This window comes from Perognathus longimembris, chromosome 11 (assembly GCF_023159225.1).
Source record: "Perognathus longimembris pacificus isolate PPM17 chromosome 11, ASM2315922v1, whole genome shotgun sequence".
Classification (NCBI taxonomy): domain Eukaryota; kingdom Metazoa; phylum Chordata; class Mammalia; order Rodentia; family Heteromyidae; genus Perognathus; species Perognathus longimembris.
The window spans coordinates 47,622,684-47,635,398 of NC_063171.1; the positions used below are offsets into that span (position 1 = coordinate 47,622,684).

At 38.5% G+C, this 12,715-nt stretch overlaps 1 long non-coding RNA gene across 1 annotated transcript; it reads right to left on the minus strand.

Annotated features, from left to right (window-relative positions):
- Positions 1–6,203: 6,203 nt before the first annotated feature.
- Positions 6,204–11,145, minus strand: LOC125359708. The gene is made up of 3 exons (XR_007212606.1): positions 10,545–11,145; positions 9,543–9,648; positions 6,204–6,890 (listed from the first exon to the last, which is right to left on the minus strand). It is a non-coding gene; the product is annotated as an uncharacterized LOC125359708 (long non-coding RNA).
- Positions 11,146–12,715: the final 1,570 nt, after the last annotated feature.

The following is a 12,715-nucleotide window of genomic DNA, read 5'->3' on the forward strand; positions in this document are numbered from 1 at the left end:
CAACAAAAAAGGAGAAAAGAAAAAGACAAGAGAATGAAATAGAGGATGAATACAACCACAGTATATTATATATGCGTATGAAATATTTTGAAGAAGTCCATTAAGATGTACAAAAAATGTAATAAGTATTAAAAAAAAGTTTATAGAAAGCTTTTTGAAAGCAATACTTGAGTCATCTCCCAAGCCTAGATGGCTGATTGTGGACTTGGACTTGTCTTATATCAACAGATAAATATCAGTTTATTAAATATAGCAAAAGATAGTAAGAAATTGTAATATTTTGTACCTACTACTTGGAAAGCTTTAGAAAATTGTATTAGTCATATTTCCTAATTTAACTATTCATCCCAGTAATTGCACTTCAGTTTCAACAGGTGCATCCACTTTTCTGAATACAATTCTATAAAGTTCATGGGCTGGGATTCTGGCCTCGTGGTTGAGTGCTTGCCTCGTATGTATGATGCCCTAGGTTCGATTCCTCAGCACCACCTATATAGAAAAAGCTGGAAGTGGCGCTGTGGCTCAAGTGGCAGAGGGCTAACCTTGAGCAAAAAGAAGCCAGGAACCGTGCTCAGTCCCTGAGTTCAAGCCCCAGGACTGGCAAACACAAACAAACAAAATTCCAAAGTTTAAATGGGTTCATGTAATTTTGAGGGAAGTAAAAGAAAACACGAAGGTGAAAATGACTCAAGTGAAATTCTTAGCCAGCTGACTTCCTTGCCCCCATTCTGCCAATTTACTGAATAAGTGATCTTTTTTCTCCTAGTGATTCCCCATTCTCATTTATCTCCCCAGCAAACATGGATATTAAGTCCCTATTCTGTAGATGATACTATATAAAAGATGTCAAATTTGTCTGTGACTAACTCCCTTATTGTCTTAAAGAAACTGAAGGCAGAGGAACTGCAGAATGAAGAGTAGGGGTGGGGGAGGACTGCTATGCAGGGTTCAAATCCCACCTCTGATACTGTCCCAGGGAGACATTGGAGCTAAGTTCCTTCATCAAACAGCCTAATTTCAATCATCATAATGTGACTTTGCTGTCTTATTCCTCTCGTAAGTCAACATTTTTATCTCTCATTGGCTTTTCGGTTAGGTTGTACACAGTTGACCTGAATCTATTGAGGCGGAAGTTTCTAGCATGACAATATTTTGTTGGCAAAATAAAAGTTATGGTTTCTTCTTTCTTGTCAATTTTATTTCAAGGTGTAAGTTGGCATGGAACAAGTCAACAAATGTAATATGCGCTTTAGTATAATATTTTATTTGATGTTTAAACTTGGGTAGTATGATCTCATAAAAGGAAGCCTTGTATTTGTTTCTGGGAATCAGTTCTATGGATTTTATGCTAGGGGTTTAAGGGTTGACTTTGTCTATCCTGAGACTAAAACTTTCCTTGTATGTTGAGAATTCTTAACCTTACTGCTCATATATTTATTTGATTTTTCTCAAGTCGCAGAATGCATCCAGGATACTCAACTTGCCATACCAGTTCCATGTCCTACCAAAAGAGCACTCAAGGAGGTAACACAATCAGTGTAAGACTCTGAAGCCAGTTATAAGCATCCATTTCCTTCTTTTTGGTGTTATATTCTAGGTTAGAAATCAGTGTTCCCAAGAGAGAATAGATGTGAGACCACTGACTTATAATTTTCTATATCAATGGTCTTATTATGAATTGTAAAAATACCCACAGATTTTCTGAAGATTATTCATAATGTTCTTTTTATTCTGGCAAAGGAACAAACAGAGAAAAATGGGAAAGCCAAAAAGCTGCCCCATAGCTTATCACTTTTACCTTTAGTTTCAATGGGAGGAATTTTTTTCAATCAAGAATTTATGATAGAGATGTCTAGTTACCCTGTATTTCCATTTTTTCATGTTCATTAATGGAAACTTAGTATTAGAAGAATACATGAATATTCAGATTAAGGTATATCCCCTGTGAGAACATATTTTTTCTTTTTTTGCCTGTCCAGGGCTTGAACTCAGGGCCTGGGCACTGCCCCTGAGCTTCTTTGGCTCAAGGCTAGAACTCTACCACTTGAGCCACAGAGCCACTTCTGGCTTTTTCTGTTTATGTGGTGCTGAGGAATCGAATCCAGGGCTTCATGCATGCTAGGCAAGCACTCTACCACTAAGCCACATTCCCAGCCTCCATATCTATATTTTTAAAAAGAGATTTTTAAAACTAATTTAATTTTAAAACTAATTTAATAAATATATTAACTTTGTTTGAGGTGAGAGTCAAGTTTCATTTGTTTTCTTATAAGGCTAAGCAGCTTATCCAATGGCATTATAGAAAAAGCACTCTATTCTTGTACGGTTTCACTGCTGTCACTGATGGTGTCCATAATTTTATTTCTCTTCTAATCTGTTTTCTACCCTTGCACTGTCCTAATTAACTACAACCTTATAATAAGTCTTTGCATCAGATAAAAACTTTTTCATCAGCAGTCATTTTTCCTTCCTCCCTCCCTCCCTCCCTCTCTCCCTCCCTCCCTCCCTCTCTCCATCCCTTTCTCCTTCTTTCTTTTTTTGATGGTATTAGAGTTTAAAGTCAGGGTGTTATGTTTGCTAGGTAGGCACTCTACCCTTGAGCCATATAACTGGCTCTTTTGCTGTTTTTTGTTTGTTTGTTTAGTTTTGTTACTGTTTTTTAGATAAGGTGTCACTTTTCCCCTATAACAGCCCAGACCACCATCCTCATTCATATGCTTCTTATGATAGCTGGGAATAACAGGCATGTGTTACTGTGCCCAGCTATTGGTTGAGATGGAATCTCATGAGCTTCTTGCTGCAGTTAGCCTCAAATGTTCATCCTCGTGATCTTCCCCTCCTGAGCAGCAAGCAGGACTACGGGGGTGAGCCACCATTGCCCGGCAGTAGCCATCTTCCCTTGAAACTGAGATGTCCTCCCAATGCCTTTTTTCTTTTTTTCTGTCAAAATACTTTTATGACAATACTCTTTCTGGGGCTTGGAATATGGCCTAGTGGTAGAGTGCTTGCATCGTATACATGAAGCCCTGGGTTCGATTCCTCAGCACCACATATAAAGAAAAAAAGCTGGAAGTGGCGCTGTGGCTCAAGTGGTAGAGTGCTAGCCTTGAGCAAAAACAAGCCAGGGACAGTGCTCAGGCCCTGAGTGCAAGCCCCAGGACTGGTAACAAAACAAAACAAAACAAAAACTTCCCAAAACAAAGACAATACTCTTTCCTACTTTCTCTTTCTTTTCTTTTATTCTCCCTCCCCCCTTTTCTTTTCCTTCCTTGTTTTCCTTTTCATTTCTTTCTCTGCCCTCCCTCCCTCCTGCCCTCCTTCCCTCCTTTCCTTCTTTCCTTCCACTATTTAATTTATAGTTCTGCTTTGACCATATGAAATTTGATATTCCTATAGGCATCCAAGTAGAGATTTTAAGTTGGCAATCAGTCATACAATAGGATTAGGATTGAGATGATAAAATGAGTTATTAACATGATCATCAGATATTGTTCAAATTCTAGCTACTTGGGAGACTGAGACTAGGAGAATTGTGCTTCTAAGCCAGGCTAGGCACAGGACTGTGGTCCAGGAGGCCTGGGTAACAAGTGAGACCCGAGATCAACATGATCAAGGCAGAAGGACTGGGGATGTGGCTCAGATACAAGTACAAGGCTTCAGTTACACACACACACACACACACACACACACACACACATACACACACCCCACACCACACCAACAAGAGGAAAGAAAAGGAAAAGGTAATGTGAGGAAATGAAAGAAATAACACATTTACAACTATGGAACTAGACTTAGATGAGATCACCCAGGAAAGAATACAGATTAGTTTCTCAAATTATTTCTTTTTTTTTTCTTTATTGTCAAAGTGTGATACAAAGGGGTTACAAATTCATATGAAAGGCAATGAGTACATTTCTTGTTCTACTTGTTACTTCCTCCCTTATTTTCCCCCCTTCCCCACTCCCTCTCAAATTATTTCTAAGGAAAGGCAAGTTTTTTTTTTTTTTTTTTTTTTTGTGTGTGTGTGTGTGTATGTGCTGGTCCTGGGGCTTGAACTCAGGTCCTGTGCACTGTCCCTGATAATTGTTTTATTTTTATTTTATTTTTTTTGCCAGTCCTGGGGCTTCAACTCAGGGCCTGAGCACTGTCCCTGGCTTCTTTTTGCTCAAAGCTAGCACTCTGCCACTTGAGCCACAGCGCCACTTCTGGCCGTTTTCTGTATATGTGGTGCTGGGGAATTGAACCCAGGGCCTCATGTATAAGAGGCAAGCACTCTTGCCACTAGGCCACATCCCCAGCCCAGTCCCTGATAATTGTGAAAATGAGGCCAGTCCGTGCCTGCAGAGAACAGAGAACATGTCCACTGATGCTGATGGCTGGACTGGGGACTATGAGAAAACAGAACCCATCCTTGGCTTTTATTTATTTATTTATGTCAGTATTTTGGTAGATAATGGTATATTGGGGTAAAATGTCCCATTAGAGTACTTTGAACACAGGATAGAGAAGGAGAAGACAGAATCAACAGGTACAGACAACTTTTCTGAAAGTTTTACGAGGAGGGAAGAACAGAGAAACGGGACTATGGTTGAAAACATAGAGAATCAAAGGGAGGCACTAAAATTATATTAACACTATAAAAAGAAGAGGTATTGTATGATGACCTTTCATGAAGTCCTCAGGAGAGTCAAATTCCCGGTGGTGAAAAGCAGAATACCGATGAGGTGGGGGCACAGGAGCTAGTAATGAACAGGATGCAGATTCCTCAAGGAAATGAAGACAAAGCTCTGCTGGTGGATGATGCGTTGAGGGCACAGCAGGAAAGTAACTGCATGGCACAGAACCCTGCACCTAGAAATGGTTAAAGGGACAACATGGTAAAAAGATAAATTTTGTGTTAAGTACATTTTACTGCCATATAAATATTGCAGTCATATATTATTACCATCTGTGTGTGTGTGTGTGTGTGTGTGTGTGTGTGTGTGTGTGTGTGATAATTGTACAGATGGGAATAAGTCAGTAGAAATGAGGATCTGGTAGTGCAGGTGGCCCCGTTGAGAACCATTTTCTCACATGGTGAAATTGCAGTTCCTGAAGACAGGGGTGGTAGGTGTGTTTTCCAATCAACAGGGTCTCTTGGTGGGTATGTCTTTCTTCATATTCCAAACAAAACAAAACAACAACAACAAATATCTCCCACAACCCCCCCAACATTCTTGTGTGTACAAATTTTCCCCTGGCTGAATGCAAGAAACCTGGCTTGGGTTCAGTTTCTGTTTTACTAAGGATATTGAAATTCCGCTCCCTATTGCCTGTTATGCTTATTAAACTGAGCTTTCACTCCTTGTAGAATTACAATGCAGAATTCAAGAAAGTAAGAGATAATAATTTATATTAACCAGTGCCTACTATACACTAAGCACTTTACATTTTACTCCAGTGAGCCATAGAAGAATTGTAGAATAATTAGGTGCTATTATGACCTCTTCATGGGTGTGGAAACTGAGGCACAGAAATGTTTAACAACTTGCCCATGATCACACAATCAGAATTCAAGATGTGAGCTGGGAGCTGGTGGCTCATGTCTGTAAGCTACTCAGGAGGCTGAGACGTGAGGATCACCATCCAAAGCCAGCCTGGGCAGAAAAGTTGATGAGCCTCTTAACTCCAATAAACCTCCACAGAATTGGAAGTGGTGCTGTGGCTCAAAATGGTAGACTGCTAGCTTTGAATGAAAAAGCTCAGGGACGGCTCCCGACTAATAAAAAAGATAAGAAAGAGTGAGAAAGATAGAAAGGAAGAAAGCAAGGAAGAAAGCAAGTGAATTCAGAAATGGCAGCTTGATCCCAGAAGTGCTGGGCTTTGTGAGAGCATACATTCTCATAGAAGAGAGTGGGCACGAGAGAATGTAGGCCATCAGCCAGCATGTTATAATCTAGGCATGCTGAATTGGGAAAAAAACATTCTCCACTGTAGCATTAGCACCATGTGCACACACTATGGGTGGTGGATTTTGCTTTAGCAAAACACGATTTCTCACATTAAGGGTGTCATCCTTTTTTTTTTTTTTCCATTTTTGGCATTAAATTCTTAAACACGTTGGTTTTTAAAGCTTCAAATGATTTAAAATATACAACACTTTTGCTCTTTATGTTAATATGAGAACATATTTTAGCCAACAATGAAAATCTTATTTTTTTTTTGTTTTTAGAATTTGATTTTTACTAAGTAAAGAAAGTATTTACGTAGTTTTCCTTTTTTTTTTTTTTTTAATGGATTCTTTCTTGGAAGAAAGAGGATCTTTGTTTCTTTTCTAGTGCTCTGAGAATGAAGCAGACTTGTGTTCATGCCGAGGGGTTGATGGATGAGGACTCTACAGAACTGCTCTCTTCCTGGCTGAAAAGACTGCCTTGCAGGAGCTGGCGGAGCCTGCCTGGGTGCCTGGGTGACCGGCAGTGGATATGCAGAATCCCACTTGTGCATTGCTTCCCAAGGCAGGTTTTGTTTAGTTCAGGAAGAGTGGGAAGGCACTGTGATTCTTAAAGCAAACTTGCTGTAATTTTTGCATTGCCATGGATGATTTGCAAGACATCTAGCCATTTTTCCATGGGCATTTCCTTACAGAAAAACACAAACCAACACACCTAAGTTGACTGCAGTGACTTCATTTGTTTAACTGAGGAAACAGAAGACGTTAAAAGCAGGAGCAAACACATGGCAGGTTATGCAAACTCAGCCAGAGATCTTGTATTTTGTCCCCTTCTTCTTGCCTTACTAAAATCTGAGTTTTTGGTGCAAGATGTCATTCTGTTATTATATCCATAGAAGAACTTCATTAGTGTTGAATATGAAACGAACATCATTTTCATAGATCTTTAGGTTGACTCCTTGATGAGAAAGGAAAGGTTTTTGCTCCTAGATACTATCATAAAATGTCACCATTACCTATCTTGAATTCTAGTTTACTCTAGCAAATGAAGGAAAAACCATTGCTTATTGAGCAAATAAATGGATGAAGCTCTTATTCCTATTTGAAAAACTGAATGTTTAAAAATACTGAGGATTTCTGTTCATCTTGAATTAGTTCCTGAAAAATATAATATTATTTGGGTTACATAACTTATAAAGCACTTTGAAACTGGGGAAAATTTAAATGCCATTAAAACAACCTAATAAGTAACATTATGAGTAAGACAGATATATTAAAATGAGTTCAATATATACAGCTATTGTTTTTACAATTATATTGTTTATACAATTAAAAAGTTGACATACAGCTTTATTTAGATATTTACTTTTGATTTGCAAAGTGGTCGGGAACACTAACCAAACATTTTGATTTGCTGGCTAAAGGAAAATAAAACCTTGATAATGGTTGATAGCACATATAGAACATAAAGGAGTGTTATGTTAAACAAATGAGCTTTTTACTTCTAAACTTTTCCTGCAAACACAATCTCACCACACTTATTAAAATCTTTAGTCTAGCCAAGGTTGCATGCAAACTCACTAGAGGAGGCAAGTCTCAAAATATAATTATTAAATATGAAACTAATCACTGGTGACTTTTAAGGAGAAATCATTCTTTTGATTGCCAAGCTTCCGTATACTTGGTGATTTGATTTTCTCTCTTAGAACCAATTGCACTAAGAATGGTAACGAGATTGTTTAGATTAAATGTCATTTGTCTTGTACTCATGCATTTATTTTCTCAGTTAAAAATAAGGCATCCTTATAAGCAATTCTCACTTTGTTCTAGAAAGGTCAGTTGTAGTAGCCTTGTGAAACCAAGGTATCAATATCTGTTCATTTCTTTTTCAGGCAACTATTCTTGAAGTCCTTCTAAAAGCTAGAGGAAGCCCTTTGAAATGTTTTGCATGTATTCTGTATTTTCTCATGCAATCCTCTTCGTGTTGCTTTTTTATGTTGTTTGGGGATATCATGGTTTTGATTTGACAGCTTGTAGTTGAAGTGAGCCGGCTTTGCAAGTCTGTGCAGAACTTATCAAGCATGCCTAACTACTATAATGAGATATTTCCATTTCCTAAATACTTTCCCCCCTTTGGTTGTCTTCCAAAAGAGTAATCTGAAAAGTTGCTTGATAACTTTATAAGTAAATAAGATAATCTTTCTGACAGGGCTCTAGTTTTCGTTATAAAAGTTATAAATGCAACTGTAACATACAGAACATTATATATTAATGTATCCTCTCGTGCGCACTTTGCAAACCATAAAGAAAAAAAGAAACCTGAAGGCTCATCAATATAAAATGCTAAGTTTTCAAACCCTCGTCTTAGTAATTGGAATATTTCTTTTTTTATGTACAGCACTAGAATTTTTGCAAAGTCTTAAAATACAGAAAAACATTTCTGAAAAGAAAAAAAACTTTCTGAAGAAATTTCTACAGAGCCGATTCCTTATTGAAATTGCCCTCCGAGGGACATCAGAACTAGATAGTTTGGTCTGGAATTAAGACAGTATGTAAATTAAGATTATGCTGTTTTCCAGGGTTGCCAAGGATTAATCTAAGCAAAACTAGGATTTCTAAGGTTGTTCTAAGGAATAAACTATTTGCAAGTATTTAACTAGACTACAAATATTCATTCATATTTACCAATGCATAGTATTTTAAAAGCAAAGGAAGAAAATATTTGGGTAAATAATGTATTAACAATTAGCTCAGTAATTTCTTGATGCAGAAAAGTTGATAGATTGCCACATAAAAGTTTTATAGGTAGCCATATAAAACAGTCTAAATTGCTAGAATAAAAATAGTTTAAGAGATGATTTAAAATGTCATGTAAGTTTGTCTGAGTTCTTAATTTTTAAATTTAACAAAAAAATTTCCTAATTAAACCATTCTGAAGAATTTTATTTTCTGGAGTTTTGAAAACTTAAAAGTTATAGAGTTTAATCTGTTACAATATTACATTTATTAATACTTTGTTAAATACTTAAATTTGTGTCTTCCTCAACTTGAAACCTCTATTGTAATAATATTGTGTATTATTCTGGGCATTGGTGGCTCACACCTGTAATCATAGCTACGCAGGAGGCTGGGATCTGAGGATCATGGTTTAAAGCCAGCCTGGGCAGAAAAGTCCATGGGACTCTTAGTTCCAATTAACCACCAAAAAGCCAGAAATGAAGGAATGGCTCAAGTGTTAGACCCCTAGCCTTGAGCAAAAAGGCTAAGGGAGAGGCTCTGTAACCCTGAGTTCAATCCCCAGGAGCAGAAAACACATATACACACACATGCATGCATGCACACACACACGCACACACAGTAATAGTATATATTGTGCACACACTTTTCTGTTTCCTTGCTATGACAGAAACAGCATGGTGTGTAAATCAGTTTCTTTCAACACAGAGCTATCAGCCATTTTCCCCCAGCTCCTTCTGGGAATCTGAATTCTTTTTTTTTTTTTTTTACACTAGTTTGTAGTTTTTGATATAAAGCTTTATGTCATACACATTGCCACACTGTACCTGAAAGGTTAGACTTGTGGGATTGTAACTGATCAGTGTGAACTCACTTCTTCCTTGATACACTGCCATGGATAACATTTTATAGGTACAACTTGCTTGGCTCTTTCCTTGCAGGATGCTTTATGAATTGTTCAAGTTGATTTGACCATTTTCCTAGTGAGAAACCAGGATTTCCCCAGTTAACCACCAAAACTTAAAATCAGTTTCTAGTTTCAGAAAATATATATTTCATATCAACTGTGTTCATGTAGTAGCTATATAATTTTTGTAGGAAAAATGAAAATAAGAAAGATGGGAACACAGTGTTCTTTCATCTCTACGCACCTTGAAAAGAGAAAAATCCACATAAATGTAATCAAACTACAGTATGTTATTTTCACACACACATAAATTTGTTGTGTTGAACTCAGTTAACCATAAATAATGACTTCTTGATTGAGAGGAGGAGAATATGTATTTAGAGGCTATAAAGAGGGACCCTACTGCAGCTACAAGACAGATTTAACTAAATGCTTCTTTCTTGCACACATTCTGGGCACTGGTAACCTGAGCTGGGTGTGGTGGTCCACCTTCGCAATCCCAGCACTCTTGATGGAGTTGGGAGAATCTTGAGTTTGAGACCAGCCTGAGTCACATGCAAGAATGTGTCTTAAAGAAAAACAAACAAAAGGGAATAGGACCTACTATAAATCAACTTAAGAATGCATCTTTAAAATTATAAGGGCCTTTGGATTCAGATGAAATACTCTAACTCATCTTACAAATTGTGAAGTGGTAGGCTGGAAATGTAGATTAGTAGCGGAGCATGTGCAAGGCTCTAGGTTCAATCCCCAGCACCAGAAAGAAGAAATCATGAAGCTGTTTGCAAAATGATGTCCATGACAAAGAAAATGGATAGTCTTATCACCACCATCCCCATCCTTATCATCGTAATCATCATAATCACCATCATCATTATCATTACTACCATGTGATTTTAGTATGATTAAACAATACTCATCCTGGGTCCCAAAGAAAGGTTCTCTTGCAGTGGGTAATTTTTTACATACCTTCTTGTAGTAAAATTCACAACAGCTCGCTGCAAAATCCATAAAAGGTGGGTGATCTGTTGAGAATAATTCTGTGCTCTTCCTTAGAGAAGTGCCAGAGACTGGTGAGTTTTGCAAGTTAAAACTAGAAATTAATTCTAAGCCCGTCAGCGCCCCCTTGTGCTCACCATCTAGAATAGGCAACAAATGAAGTCTAGTTGGAGTGAGAAACCAGATTAACTCGGGGCCCTGCATTTGCGCCCCCAAAGACGAGCAATAGTAATCTCTCTCTTTCTACACCTTAAAAAAAATCTGTCTGGAAGGCACTTGGTAAGCCACTTAACATTAGAATTAACATTAGCTGAGACTTAATATCCAGATCCTTCTGAGAGATTGCATTTTTATTTCGGACAAGGATATCAGATACCATGATTGGTGGTATTTCTAGGACCACTGAGTCAAATCAGAAAATCCAGGGTGAGGACGGGATAAGAGAGGCGGCCCATGCAAGTGCAAGGTCTAATTCTGGTTTAATAGCAAAGGTTTATACCCCTTTCATCATGCATTTTCCCTCTGCACTTAAAAAATAAAAGACTTTATAAAAACATGATCTGTCTTGATGATTGCCTCCAGGGATGTGCTTTCACATTCTGCCCCCTGGGGTCTCCATGCCCTACTTGCCTCTCCCTAGTCTCTGGGTCAACTTGGAAGGGAGTGATCTTTTTTGGGGGGCTTATCGTTCCTAGAATCCAGTGTATCACACTAACCAAGTTGCCACCCAGTGCCCCTCCCCAAGTGAACTCTATGACCAGTGAACTCCATGACCAGAAAACTCCATGACCAGCAGTAAATAAGCAGTTTTTGCTGCGCTGATCACAAGTCCAAAGCACAGGGAAACGGACTTGAACACTTGCAACCAATCGGTGAGGCTGAACAGGGTTTAATGGGTTCAGGTCCCAAGGGAGGGGGGGAGGTCCTTGGGTCCAAAGGATCATAAAGCAATAAACTTATATAACATGTGTATTACTCTAATAAAAAAATAAATGGCCCTGCAGTATTGGAAGGTTATCTGTCTTCTTGGAATAATCTTTTACTTTGTGTGGCTAAATTCTTAGTAGTTATTATTATCAAGATTTTTAAACTATTGCCTTTTTTTGCCCCCTGGCAAGTTGAAGTGCAAAGGACTAGATTGGAGCACTAATGTTAACTTCCTGAAGCATCTGGATGGCTGGGCCCTCCTGGGTCTGGAATCCCCCTGGGATTCAGCATCTGGGATGCTGTTGGGCAGTATTAGAAGCACTTTTGAGGTTTACAACGGGAACTAGTCATCCGGCCATGTTCAACAGTACCTTAGGATTCATGGGCCATGCTTTTCAAGTTGAACTTGTAATGTGTTTGGGGGAGAGTTGGTTTTCTGTCCAAAGATCAGTTTCCTGGTGTTAACAAAAGAGGCAAAACCCCAGAAAACTTTGATGGCAGCTGGGAAAGAAGAGAAGGCTAGAAAGATGATTTCCCCAAAGGAGGAGACTGATAGGAGAGGAACACAAAGGCACAATGCCTATGTGCCTCCAAAATAATATTTATCGAAATGAACTCCAGGAAATGAAAAAAAGAAGTTTAAAAATTTGTTGCTGGATTTGTTTTCTTTCCTTTTTGTTCTGTATGTTTGTTAGTATGTTTTTGGGAGGATGAGGGGGAGGCACAGAAGTGGAGGGATAAAGGGTGAACAAATACAGCAGTGGCACTCACTGGATATTGTGTTGAAAATGAGCTACACAGCTTGTGGGTGGGCACCAGGAAGAACTGGGAGAGAGCAAAGGGTGACACTGTCCAAAAAGAAATGTACTCTACCTGACCTATGTAACTGTAACCCCTCTGTACATCACCTTTATAATAACAATAAAAAAGAAAGATGATTTCCACAGGCACCATGAATTTGAGCTTCTTTGATTTTGCACAATTCACCTCAAGTAACTTCGGCCTCTCTCCTCCCTCCCCCTCCCCTCCCTCTCCTTCTCCCCACCACTCTCCATCTGTCCCTTCTTCTCCCTTCTCACCCACCATCTACCTACCTACCCTATCTATCTATCTATCTATCTATCTATCTATCTATCTATCTATCTATCTATCTATCTATCTATCTATTTTTGTGCTGATCCTGGGGCTTGATATCACGGCCTGGGTGCTGTCCC